Source organism: Bison bison, unplaced genomic scaffold, assembly GCF_000754665.1.
Source record: "Bison bison bison isolate TAMUID 2011002044 unplaced genomic scaffold, Bison_UMD1.0 scf7180017864376, whole genome shotgun sequence".
NCBI lineage: Eukaryota > Metazoa > Chordata > Mammalia > Artiodactyla > Bovidae > Bison > Bison bison.
The window spans coordinates 3674710-3688375 of record NW_011494948.1 but is presented as its reverse complement, the minus strand read 5'-3'; positions in this window follow the sequence as shown (position 1 = coordinate 3688375).

Genomic DNA, 13666 nt, shown 5'->3' with positions numbered 1-13666 from the left:
GTTAAAGTAAACAGGGTGACAATATACAGCCTTGACGTACTCCTTTTCCTATTTGAAACCAGTCTGTTGTTCCATGTCCGCTTCTAACTGTTACTTCTTGACCTGCATACAGATTTCTCAGGAGGCAGGTCAGGTGGTCTGGTATTACCATCTCTGTCAGAATTTTCCACAGTTTGTGGTGGTCCACACAATAAAAGGCTTTGGCATAGTCAATAAAGCAAAAGTAGATATTTTTCTGGAACTCTATTGCTTTTTCAATGATCCAGCGGATGTTGGCAATTTGATCTCTGGTTCCATTGCCTTTTCTAAAACCAGTTTGAACATCTGGAAGTTCATTGTTCGTGTATTGCTGAAGCCTGGCATGGAGAATTTTGAGCACTACTTTGCCAGCATGTGAGATGAGTTCAATTGTGCGGTGGTTTGAGCATTCTTTGGCAATGCCTTTCTTAGGGACTGGAATGAAAACTGACCTTTTCCAGTCTTGTGGCCACTGCTGAGTTTTTCAAATTTGCTGGCATATTGAGTACAGCACTTTCACAGCATCATCTTTCAGGATTTGAAGTAGCTCAACTGGATTTCCATCACCTCCACTAGTTCGTAATGATGCTTTCTAAGGCCCACTTGACTTCACATTCCAGGATGTCTGGTTCTAGGTGAGTGAGCACACCATCATGGTTATCTGGGTCCTGAAGATCTTTTTTATATAGCTCTTCTGTGTATTCTGCCATCTCTTCTTAATATATTCTGCTTCTGTTAGGTCCATACCATTTCTGTCCTTTATTGAGCCCATCTTTGCATGAAATGTTCCCTTTATATAATAACATGAGAACAGACTTATTTGAAAACATTAAGAATGCGTTTGTTTTATTTACAATTATTTTCTCCCATTCTGAGAGTTGTCTTTTATCTCATTTATAATTTTCCTTGCTGTGCAACATCTTTTAAGTTTATCAGGTCTCACTTGTTTTTTATTTCTAATACTCTAGGAGGTGGGTCAAAGAGGATGTTGCTGTGATTTATGTCAGAGTGTTTTGCCTATGTTTTCCTCTAAGAGTTTTATAGTTTCTGGCCTTACATTTAGGTTTTTAACCCATTTTGAGTTAGTACATATATATGAATCTAGACAAACTGTACTGATGAACCTATTTACAAAAGCAGGAATAGAGATACAGACATAGAAAACAGACTTTGGACACAGCAGGGGAAAGAGAGGTGGGACAAATAGGGAGAGTAGCTCTGACATGTATACACTACCATATGTAAAATAGAGAGCCAGTGGGAGGCTGCTGTACAGGCACAGGGAGTTTAACCCCGTGCTCTGTGGGAACCTCGAGTGGTGGGATGGGGTGGAAGGTCAGGGGAGATGAAGGGGAAGGGGCCATATGTATACATATGGCTGATTCACTCTGTGGCAGAAGCCAATGCAATATTGTAAAGCAATTATTGTCCAACTAAAAAATAGAAGATTGAAAAGGAATATATTCATTCTTGAATGAATAGAATGCAGTGTTTATCTGCCAGTCATTAATAAAAATTGAGCTGATTATTTAAGGCTACCAGAAATGCAATTCTGGTTATGAAAATATAGACATGATTTCAATAGCAAAAAAAAAAAAAAGCAAATTTAGTGTGACTAAATGTGTGCAATGTATTCAAAGTAGATGAGAAGATACTGAAGATAGTTATGAACACACAGAATAGTTGAACAAGAACTTTAAAAAATAGGTGCTGTTCAAATATGGACTAAATTTGCTAAATTCAGATATGAGAAGGTGAGTTATTCGGATGATAAGCTCTCATTAGAGAGAAAACCAGAGTAGATCACAATGAATATTAAAGAGAACATCGATAATGTATGCCTCACTGATTTGAATCTTTAGGATGGTGATTTAAACACACTAAAAATCCATGTTTATGCATGTTCTGTAATGAACTGAATAAAAATATGACAAATTACAGGCACTTCCAGCATGAGAACATAAGCCCTACTTTTATTTCAACAACATATATCATTCCCCACTTATGATCCCTCTGAGTTTGATCTTCAGCAAACCAAACTTAAATGAACTTCTTTACCTCATCTATTTCCCAAAAAAGTTTGAGTGTATGATTAAATTTTCATGGTTAAGGAAAAAAAAAAAGTCAAGCTTTATCGTTTGTCTTTTGGTACTTGTATCATACCTTGCGTTTATCTCATGGCTTGCCTTTTTCAGAGTATTTTTTATGTGCATTATGGCAAACCAAATGTGCATTTAATTGCTTTGAGGTAATTAAAAAAATATTATTAATTTTGTAGATGTGGAAACTGAGACTCAGAAAAATTACTTATTTGTAGCCATATATAATGGTACAAATGAAAGTAAAACTTTTAAATTATAATTTTTGCCTTTGAGGTTATTTCATTCTAATTGAGGATTCAGAATAAAAAGTGAACTAAATTAATTTACTAAAATAATACTGCAGATATTTCAATTCCAAAACAAGGATAGAAAGGTAATGTTTTGTCCCATTTTGAAACTCTTAAGTTTTTCTCCTTCCTTCTCAAAATAATCTCTGTCACATGTAAGTAGCCAGTGAATGATAACCTTAGAGAAGTGACCTGTCTCATCTCAGTGAGCATCTGACTTCCAGGAGGTGATCTTATATCCTGCAGCTCATCAAAGGTTTATGCCTAAAACATATTCAAAATTTAGAAAAGAAATACATTTCAAACTGTAGACCCAGACACACTGTATCACCCTGTCGTTGTCTGACACACAGCATTTCTTAGTGAGCAGAGAAGAAGTGAGATGATGAAAAGAACAGGCTTTGCTTCAGGAACTGTCTTTCACCATAATCAGTAATCCTGGAGGGCTGAACTTTGCCAGGAATGACCCATGGTTTGCTGATGATGCCAGAAGTGAAAGCAGAGGCATTGACTTAAGATAAAGGCTAATGTTCCCTCTGTCTATAGGTTGTGAGTCAATGACCCTATTAGTTGATCAATGAGATTTGAAAACTGAGTTTATTGTTATGATCAAATAAAACTTAGGACACAATTGTTCTGACACACTTAATGAGATGCACAGTCATGATCGTGCTGCCTGGTAATTAGATGGAAAGAGACTTGGGGAGATCCAATAAAAAGCTTCAGGTACTTTTGAATTTTCTGTCATCGTCAAGACAGATGAGATGGAGATGAACAGGAAAGACTATGTTATAAAATCTGAATTTCCAGAAATCAAACACATTGATTTCTTTAATGATGTTATATTTCTTGTATTCTATTTAATTGTATTAATTTTAATCTATTATCTCAAAACTACTTATTGAGCTTTCCTATCTCAACCATTGTGTCTATGCGACACATATAAATGAGATAAACTTTATGTGTCATGAGAGAAATAGCTATTACTTAAAGGACTCATGCTGTAGCTGAAACTCCAATACTTTGGCCACCTGATGTGAAGAACTGACTCATTGGAAAAGACCCTGATGCTGGGAAAGATTGAAGGCAGGAGAAGGGGATGACAGATGATGAGATGGTTGGATGGCATCACTGACTTGATGGACATGAGTTTGAGCAAGTTCCAGGAGTTGGTGATGGACAGGGAGGCTTGGCATGCTGCTCTCCATGGGGGTGCAGAGTCGGACGCGACTGAGTGACTGAACTGAATTGAATTGATTGGGTGCTTGATCTGTGCCCAGTGGAGATCTGAATGCATCATGACTATTTTCTCACAAATGCATAAAGCTGTTTCTATGATTATTTCAATCTTAATGATGTGGCAACAGACAGAGATTTGGAGTGGGATTCATTAAATGTTTGTGGTAGAACTTTTTAGCAAACTGCCTGTCACAGGATTGGTATTAAATAAATAACAAAATAATGCTTAATTTAAAATGTTTCATTTCATAAATTAAAGTGTTAGTTGCAGGGCTTGTGTTTCTGAAGTTCCTACTAGCAGAAAACATGAATAGTACATATTGGAGTCACTGTCTTGATTCCACTTAAGGGTAAATGACTTGAACAAGTTAGAAAAACTCACCCAAACTCTTTTCTTATGTTAATAATGAAGTTGTAATATGTGACATACAGTGTTGTGTGAGGACTGAAATAAGATGATATGAACAGTGTTGTTAATATAGATACAGACTAGATTTTCAATGATTGATGGATTATTATTTTGATTATATTCAGTTCAGTCGCTCAGTTGTGTCCGACTCTTTGCAACCCCATGGACTACAGCACGCCAGGCCTCCCTGTCCATCGCCAACTCCTGAAGTTTACACAAACTCATGTCCATTGAGTTGGTAATGCCATCAAACCATCTCATACTCTGTCATCCCCTTCTCCTCCTGCTTTCAATCTTTCCCACATCACAGTCTTTTCAAATGAGTCAGTTCTTCGCATCAGGTGGCCAAAGTATTGGAGTTTCAGCTTCAGTCCTTCCAATGAATATTCAGGACTGATCTCCTTTAGGATGGACTGGTTGAATCTCCTTGCAGTCCTTAAGACTCTCAAGAGTTTTCTCCAACACCACATTCAAAAGAATCAATTCTTCAGCACTCAGCTTTATAGTCCAACTCTCACATCCATACATAACTACTAGAAAAACCATAGCCTTGACTAGAAGGACCTGTGTTGACAAAGTAATGTCTCTGCTTTTTAATATGATTTCAAGGTTGGTCATAGCTTTTTTCCAAGGAGCAAGCATCTTTTAATTTCATGGCTGCAGTCACAATCCGCAGTGATTTTGGAGCCCACCCCCCAAAAAAATAAGGTCTCTCAGTGTTTCTCCATCTATTTGCCATGAAGTAATGGGACCAGATGCCATGATTTTACTTTTCTGAATGTTGAGCTTTAAGCCAAATTTTTCACTCTATTCTTTCACTTTCATCAAGAGGCTCTTTAGTTCTTTTCTTTCTGCCATAAGGGTGGTATCATCTGCATATCTGAGGTTATTGATATTTTTCCTGGATCTTGATTCCAGCTTGTGCTTCATCCAGCCTGGCATTTCACATGATGTACTCTGCATATAAGTTGAATAAGCAGGGTAACAGAATACAGCCTTGATGTACTCATTTTCTGTTTGGAACAGGTTTGTTGTTCCATGTTCACTTCTAACTGTTGTTTCTGGACCTGCATACAGATTTCTCTGGAGGCAGGTCACATGGTTTGGTATTCCCATCTCTTGAAGAATTTTCCACAGTTTGTGGTGACCCACACAGTCAAAGGCTTTGGCGTAGTCAATAAGGCAGAAATAGATGTTTTTCAGGAACTCTCTTGCTTTTTCCATGATCCAATGGAGGTTGACAATTTGATCTCTTCCTCTTCTAAATCCAGCTTCAGCATCAAAAAGTTCATGGTTCATGTACTTTTGAAGGCTGGCTTGGAGAATTTTGAGCATACCTATGCTAGCGTGTGAAATGAGTGCACTTCTTCAGTAGTTTGAGCATTCTTTGGCATTGCCTTTCTTTGGAATTGGAATGTAAACTGACCTTTTCCAGTCCTGTGGCCACTGCTGAGTTTTCCAAATTTGCTGCCATATTGAGTGCAGTACTTTCACAGCATCATCTTTTAGGATTTTAAAGAGCTCAACTGGAATTCCATCACCTCCACTAGCTTTGTTCATACTGATACTTCTTAAGGCCCACTTGACTTCACATTCCAGGATGTCTGGCTCTAGGTGAGTGATCACACCATCATGATTATCTGAGTCATGAAGATTTTTTTTTTGTATAGCTCTTCTGTGTATTCTTGCCACCTCTTCTTAATATCTTCTGCTTCTGTTAAGTCCATACCGTTTATGTCCTTTATTGAATGCATCTTTACATGAAATGTTCCCTTGGTATCTCTAATTTCCTTGAAGATTTCGCTAGTCTTTCCCATTCTGTTGTTTTCCTCTATTTCTTTGCATTGATCACTGAGGAAGGCTTTCTTATCTCTCCTTGCTATTCTTTATAACTCTGCATTCAAATGGGTATATCTATCCTTTTCTGCTTTGCCTTTCACTTCTTTTCTCAGCTATTTGTAAGCCCTTCTCAGACAACCATTTTGCTTTTTTGCATTTCTTTTTCTTGGGGATGGTCTTGATCCCTGCCTCCTGTACAAGTCATGAACCTCCATCCATGGTTCATCAGGCACTCTGTCTATCAAATCTAGTCCCTTAAATCTATTTCTCACTTTCACTGTATAATCATAAGGTATTTCATTTAGGTCATACCTGAATGATCTAGTGATTTTCCCTACTTTCTTCAAATTAAGTCTGAATTTGGCCATAAGGAGTTCATGATCTGAGGCACAGTCAGCTCCTTGTCTTGTTTTTGCTGACTGTATAGAGCTTCTCCATTTTTGGTTACAAAGAATATAATCAGTATAATTTCAGTACTGACCCTCTGGTGATGTCCATGTGTAAAGTCCTTTCTTGTGTTGTTGTAAGAGGGTGTTTGCTATGACCAGTGTCTTCTCTTGGCAAAACTCCATTGGACTTTGACCTGCTTCATTTTGTACTCCAAGGCCAGATTTGCCTGTTACTCCAGGTATCTCTTGACTTCCTACTTTTGCATTCCAGTCCCCTGTAATGAAAAGGACATTTTTCTTGGGTGTTAGTTCTAGAAGGTCTTGTAAGTCTTCATAGAACCATTCAGCTTCAGCTTCTTCAGTATTACTGGTCAGGGCATAGACTTGAATTACTGTGATATTGACTGGTTTGCCTTTGAAATGAACAGAGATCATTCTGTCATTTTTGAGATTGTATCCAAGGACTGCATTTTAGACTCTTTTCTTGACCAAGATGGCTACTCCATTTCTTCTAAGGGATTCTTCCCCACAGTAGTAGATATAATGTCATCTGAATTAAATTCACCTATTCCAGCCCATTTTGATTCCTAAAAGGTCAAAGTTCACTTGCCACCTCCTGTTTGACCAGTTCCAATTTGCCTTGATTCATGGACCTGGCATTCCAGGTCCCTATGCAGTCTTGCTTTTTATAGCATCAGACTTTCTTCCATCACCAGTCACACACACAACTGGGTGGTGTTTTTGCTTTGGCTCCGTCTCTTCATTCTTTCTCAAGTTATTTCTCCACTGATCTCCAGTAGCATATTGGGCTCCTACCAATCCGCTGAGTTCATCTTTCAATGTCCTATCTTTTTGCCTTTTCATACTCTTTATGGGATTCTCAAGGGAAGAATACTGAGGTGGTTTTCCATTCCCTTCTCCAGTGGACCATGTTTGTTAGAACTTTCCACCATGACCTGTCCATGTTGGGTGGTCCTACATGGCATGGCTCGTAGTTTCATTGAGTTAGACAAGGCTGTGGTCAATGTGATCAGATTTGTTAGTTTCTGTGATTGTGGTTTTCAGTCTCTCTGTGCTCTGATGGAGAAGGATAAGAGACTGAGGAAGCTTCCTGATGGGAGAGACCTAGTGAGGGGGAAACTGAGTCTTGTTCTGATGGGTTGGGCCATGCTCAGTAAATCTTTAGTCCAATTTTCTGTTGGTGGGGGGAGCTGTGTTCCCTCCCGGTTATTTGACCTGAGGCCAAACTGTGGTGCAGGTTATGAAGACAATGGTGACCTCCTTCAAAAAGTCCCATGCACACACTGCTACACTCATTGCCCCTAACCCTGAAGCAGGCCACTGCCCACCCACACCTCTGCCAGAGACTCCTGGACACTCAGAGTCAAGTCTGGGTCAGTCTCTTGTACGGTCACTGCTCCTTTCTCCTGGGTCCTGGTGTGTACAAGGTTCTGTTTCTGCCCTCCAAGAGTCTGTTTCCCCAGTGCTGTGTAACTTCATTTTGTATTTAGATAAATGTAAATTTTTATATTTGGAGAGATAATTATCAGTTTTGGTTATATGACTAGTGTGTCTTTTTATTTTTATTTTTTTGCATACTGGTTTGTGAAGTTGTGCTTGATAATACATTCAAAAGAGTGAGGTCACCTGATGAACTCAGATGTAAGTAGGTATGAAAATAGAGAATTTGGGGTACTTGGGAATGCAGCAATAAATTCTAGTTATTTTCTTTCGAATACTTTTTCCCCAAGTACATTGCAACACTTATGGACATGCAGATTAGGTGATAGGCAATTCCAGTTCACAGGGCTCTATTTTGTAAATCCTCCAGCAATAAAAATCCAAGTGTAGAAATTCACAGTAGTGTAATTTTAGCTGCCATTAGGGTAGGGTGAGAGGGCATAACTCACTTCAATTCTGTCAAAATGCACCCCCCCCCCACTTCACACCACCAAAGTAGAATATTGTCTCAATCTGTTTTCTTTAAAGAAAACTTAGGATCTCAAATTTCCTACTTACTCCATATGGTTTAAAAGGAGTTTTGCCTGAGTAAGGAGATTGTGTGTTTCCAGCAAAAATCAAAGGTTTTACATATGTACATATATATTTGTGCTTAAACATACATACTTATTTAACCTTTTGTGCCATAAAATAAGACATCAAATGGAAGAAGAAACTAATTTTGTTGAATCAAATCATTTTCTTGTAATGATTATATATCTGCTGCTGCTGCTGCTAAGTCACTTCAGTCGTGTCCGACTCTGTTCGACCCCATAGACGGCAGCCCACGAGGCTCCCCCATCCCTGGGATTCTCCAGGCAAGAACACTGGAGTAGGTTGCCATTTCCTTCTCCAATGCATGAAAGTGAAAAGTGAAAGTGAAGTCGCTCAGTCGTGTCCGACTCTTCGCGACCCCATGGACTGCAGCCTACCAGGCTCCTCCAACCATGGGATTTTCCAGGCAAGAGTATGGGAGTGGGGTGCCATTGCTTTCTCCGGAGCACAAAGATTGAATGCATATGAACGAATGCATGTGATTTACTTTATATTCTCTTGCAACTTAAATATTCATGTTTTTAATATTTTTTCCTATCTAATAATTTTTTTTCCCCATGAAAGCAGAAAACATGTTTAGTTTTTACCACAATAGTTCCCAGAATCTAGTATGGTTGTTGCTGGTATATGAGTAGGAGCACAATAAATATTTATTAATTGACTCATTGGTTGCAACTTTGTATTTTCATAAGTCATGGTCATAAAGGAGTTGAATTTATGCTAATAGTCAATGAATTTCAAGAATTTTAAAAAATATTTTTATTTTGAAAAATTTTAAATATGCAAAAAATTGGCCCACCAACTTCTAAATTTTACCACAAGTATTTTATCTGCTTTGCTAAATCATTTGAAATTAAGCTATGACCATTGATACTTCATCCCTGAATCCATAAGCATTCGTTTCCTAGGAATTCTACTAATATTTTATGTGATGATCAACTTCCATTTAAAATTATTTCTTCAGATGTCAAGGTAAGACATTACCACTCTGACAAAAATGACATACTTGTTTAGTAAACACTGTTAGTGCTATATTTGGAAGGGCTTAAAATTGTCCCAACCTGGTATAAAGCTGACCTGTAATCAGTGATGCTTGAAAATAGTAAAAAATGTGATTATTAAATCCAATTAATATTTTACAAAATCAAGCCATTGTTACCTTTTATTTTTTAAACTGAGTTCTCATATCTTATTTTCAGCTCAGCCATCCTGAATTGGTTAACAACTCTGTGCAAGAAAATGCTCTAGTCTCAGGAAGTCTAAATCTGTTTAAAATAGTTATTAACCTGGAATACTTAGAGAATTCCACATGTAAATCTTTCATGAACTTACTATTTTAGATTCTGAGAAAAGGAAAAAAATCAGATTTCCCTTGTTTTTTTATAATGAATCAATTTGAGTATTCTCAGGCATTTGGACCCATGGTTATCAAAGCTAAAATCCATAATGGTTAATTCTCAACGATTTAATATGTTTCATTTATCATAAATTATTATCCTACTCAATATAGCATCATACTTTATAAAGCTATAATGGAAGAATCATCTTTGGAATATATTTCTTAAGATTTGGTCTTATTTTAATTTCATCAACAATTATGACAGTTGTGTGAATTAGCCTCTAGACTTCAAGCAGCATTCCAGGAGATTGAACACTGAAAGTTCAAAACCTCTATAGGAAATGTTAATGAAGGATTCTTATAATCATTTTATAATAGCAATATATTCACATTTGAAGAATATAATAAACCTTTCTAAAATAATGACCTCAAGAGCCTCATCTGAGAAATGCAGTTGGGATTATTATATCAGAAAATACTGAATGTATGTATTTCTATATATGTATATATATATGAAATCATAATCATTATCTTTAGGAATTTCATTCCACTGCAGTAGATCTAAGGACCACACTTTACAAAAACTTTACATGGTTTCCTACTCAAAGTATAAGAATTCAAGGTCAAGAAAGAGAGGTTTAAAGATATATGCATGTCAGATATCTGTCTACTCTTGCAGTTCATAGAGTATATGACACCATGAAACCACCATAATTTGAGTGCAGTAACCACCCCCAAGAACCTTGATGTGATTTTCTTTCCCCAAGACCTTGGAATTTCTCAACTTGAATTCCAATATAGAGGATCATCCAGAAATCCATATGAAGTCTCATGAAGTAGTCCTTGGTGTGGTATCTTTCCCTGTTAAGGAAAATAGTGCAATACCTTCAAATGTATGCAAAATCAATTTTTTGTATGTGAGAATAGGGGAGTGTGAGTTCTACTTTTATTGATACTCAAATACTATTATTAAGGCATCATTATATAAACAATTGAAATGCCTTCATTAATTAAGCTATAATACTATCAAATACCATCAAAATAACTGCAGATGGTGATTGCAGCCATGAAATTAAAAGACACTTACTCCTTGGAAGGAAAGTTATGACCAACCTAGACAGCATATTCAAAAGCAGAGACATTACTTTGCCAACAAAGGTCCATCTAGTCAAGGCTATGGTTTTTCCAGTGGTCATGTATGGATGTGAGAGTTGGACTATTAAGAAAGCTGAGTGCAGAAAAATTGATGCCTTTGAACTGTGGTGTTGGAGAAGACTCTTGAGAGTCCCTTGGACTGCAAAGAGATCCAACCAGTCCATCCTAAAGTAAATCAGTCATGAGTGTTCATTGGAAGGACTGATGTTGAAGCTGAAACTCCATTATTTTGGCTACCTCGTGCGAAGAATTGACTCATTGGAAAAGACTCTGATGCTGGGAAGGATTGAAGGCAGGAGTAGAAGGGGACCACAGAGTATGAGATGGTTAGATGGCATCACCTACTCAATGGACATGAGTTTGGGTAAACTCTAGGAGTTAGTGATGGACAGGGAGGCTTGCTGTGTTGCAGTTCATGTGGTCACAAAGAGTCGGACATGACTGATTGATTGAACTGAACTGAACCATCAAATAATATTTCACTACCTTTGGCCCCAAAATGAAATGGTTATTTATTTTAATTCATTAATATTTTTAAATGTCATATGGACATACTTTTGTATCTGTGGGGCATTTACTATTAGTATGAGTAGGTTATTTATCTTTGAAATACATTTCAGACTGTAGAAGTTTTATGTATTTTCATGAAAAAATGCAAAGCAGTAGAATTCTTCATGTAGCTAATCTGTGTTATTGAAGACATTCTTATTTCATCATTTATACCAGGATTTGGCAAAGCATGACTAGGTACCAAAGGCATCTGTTATAAATACAATTTTATTGAAATGGCTATATTCACTTGTTGATCAGTTTTCTATAACTGCTTTTACATGACCAAGGCAGAGATGAATACTTGCAATGGATAGCATAGGACCTGAAAAGCATAGACTATATACTGCAGGCTCTTTAGATAAAAAGTAATTGATGGTTAATTTAGATGCCTGAGAAAGCAATTGTTAAGTATATATTGTCTACCTTCTAAATCACCAGATTTAAAAATAAAATGTTAAATATTTGATTGCTTTAGTATGCTGATTTATAACAGAGCACACATTTTGTATAACATTGTAATAATCTATTTTTCAGGGTATTTAAACTCTTCATAAACAGGAAAACCAACATCTTCAATTTAAATTCTGCTTATTTTCTATTGTTCAGTTCAGTTCATTAGCTCAGTCATGTCCGACTCTTTGCGACCCCATGAATCACATGAATCACAGGCCTACCTGTTCCATCACCATCTCCCGGAATTCACTCAAACTCAAGTCCATCGAGTCGGTGAGCCATCCCATCCTCTGTCGTCCCCTTTTCCTGTTGCTCCCAATCCCTCCCGGCATCAGAGTCTTTTCCAATGAGTCAACTCTTCGCATGAGGTGGCCAAAGTACTGGTGTTTCAGCTTTAGCATCATTCCTTCAAAAGAACATCCAGGGCTGATCACCTTTAGAATGGACTGGTTGGATCTCCTTGCAGTCCAAGGGACTCTCAAGAGTCTTCTCCAACACCACAGTTCAAAAGCATCAATTCTTCAGTGCTCAGCTTTCTTCACAGTCCAACTCTCACATCCATACATGACCACTGGAAAAACCATAGCCTTGACTAAATGGACGTTTGTTGGCAAAGTAATGTCTCTGCTTTTGAATATGCTATCTAGGTTGGTCATAACTTTTCTTCCAAGGAGTAAGCATCTTTTAATTTCATGGCTGCAGTCACCATCTGCAGTGATTTTGGAGCCCAAAAAGATAAAATCTGACACTGTTTCCGCTGTTTCCCCATCTATTTCCCATGAAGTGATGGGACCAGATGCCATGATCTTCGTTTTCTGAATGTTGAGCTTTAAGCCAACGTTTTCACTCTCCTCTTTCACTTTCATCAAGAGCCTTTTTAGTTCCTCTTCACTTTCTGCCATAAGGGTGGTGTCATCTGCATATCTGAGGTTATTGATATTTCTCCAGGAAAATTTGATTCCAGCCTGTGCTTCTTGAGGCCCAGAGTTTCTCATGATATACTCTACATATAAGTTAAATAAGCAGGGTGACATAATACAGCCTTTTCCTATTTAGAACCAGTCTGTTGTTCCATGTCCAGTTCTAACTGTTGCTTCCTGACCTGCATATAGGTTCCTCAAGAGGCAGGTCAGGTGGTCCGGTATTCCCATCTCTTTCAGAATTGTCCACAGTTTCTTGTGATCCACACAGTCAAAGGCTTTTGCATAGTCAATAAAGCAGAAATAGATGCTTTTCTGGAACTCTCTTGCTTTTTCCATGATCCAGCGGATGTTGGCAATTTGATCTCTGGTTCCTCTGCCTTTTCTAAATCCAGCTTGAACATCTGGAAGTTCACAGTTCACATATTGCTGAAGCCTGGCTTGGAGAATTTTGAGCATTACTTTACTAGCGTGTGAGATGAGTGCAATTGTGGGGTAGTTTGAGCATTCTTTGGCATTGCCTTTCTTTGGGATTGGAATGAAAACTGACCTTTTCCAGTCCTGTGGCCACTGCTGAGTTTTCCAAATTTGCTGGCATATTGAGTGCAGCACTTTCACAGCATCACCTTTCAGGCTTTGAAATAGCTCAACTGGAATTCCATCACCACCACTAGCTTTGTTCGTAGTGATGCTTTCTAAGGCCCACTTGACTTCACATTCCAGGATGTCTGGCTCTAGGTGAGTGATCACACCATCGTGATTATCTGGGTCATGAAGATCTTTTTTGTACAGTTCTTCTGTGTATTCTTGCCACCTCTTCTTAATATCTTCTGCTTCTGTTAGGTCCCTACCATTTCTGTCCTTTATCGAGCCCATCTTTGCATGAAATGTTCCCTTGGTATCTCTAAT